Here is a 280-nt window from a genome sequence, read left to right on the forward strand (position 1 = left end):
CTAATGGACTAAATGGCCCAATGCAATAAAAATTCACCATCTTTCCTCTGTCACAAAAAACCAACCACGGTAAATAACTTGTTTATGTTACCTGTTAGATTATATATAGACTCTGAGGTACTTGTTCATCCCAATCGTTATTCTCGTCTTTGTTTACATCTCGATGAGCCCACAACGCATGCGCAGGGAGAGGGAGCACGTGTATAAATATTATTATTCTGTAATCTAATTATTGGAAAACATTTTTATTTCAAAAAGTGATTTTTCGGGAAATACTAAT

The 280-nt window shown here is 34.6% G+C and overlaps 1 protein-coding gene across 1 annotated transcript in view; it reads right to left on the reverse strand.

Moving 5' to 3' along the window:
* Positions 1–193, reverse strand: part of LOC119594649 (ankyrin repeat family A protein 2-like) — a gene marked incomplete in the record, with an annotated part of 8,059 nt that extends 7,866 nt beyond the window's left edge. The window contains 1 exon segment of the mRNA XM_037943698.1: positions 92–193.
* Between the last annotated feature and the right edge of the window lie 87 nt (positions 194–280).

The sequence above is a fragment of the Penaeus monodon genome, chromosome 34 (assembly GCF_015228065.2).
Source record: "Penaeus monodon isolate SGIC_2016 chromosome 34, NSTDA_Pmon_1, whole genome shotgun sequence".
NCBI classification, from domain to species: domain Eukaryota; kingdom Metazoa; phylum Arthropoda; class Malacostraca; order Decapoda; family Penaeidae; genus Penaeus; species Penaeus monodon.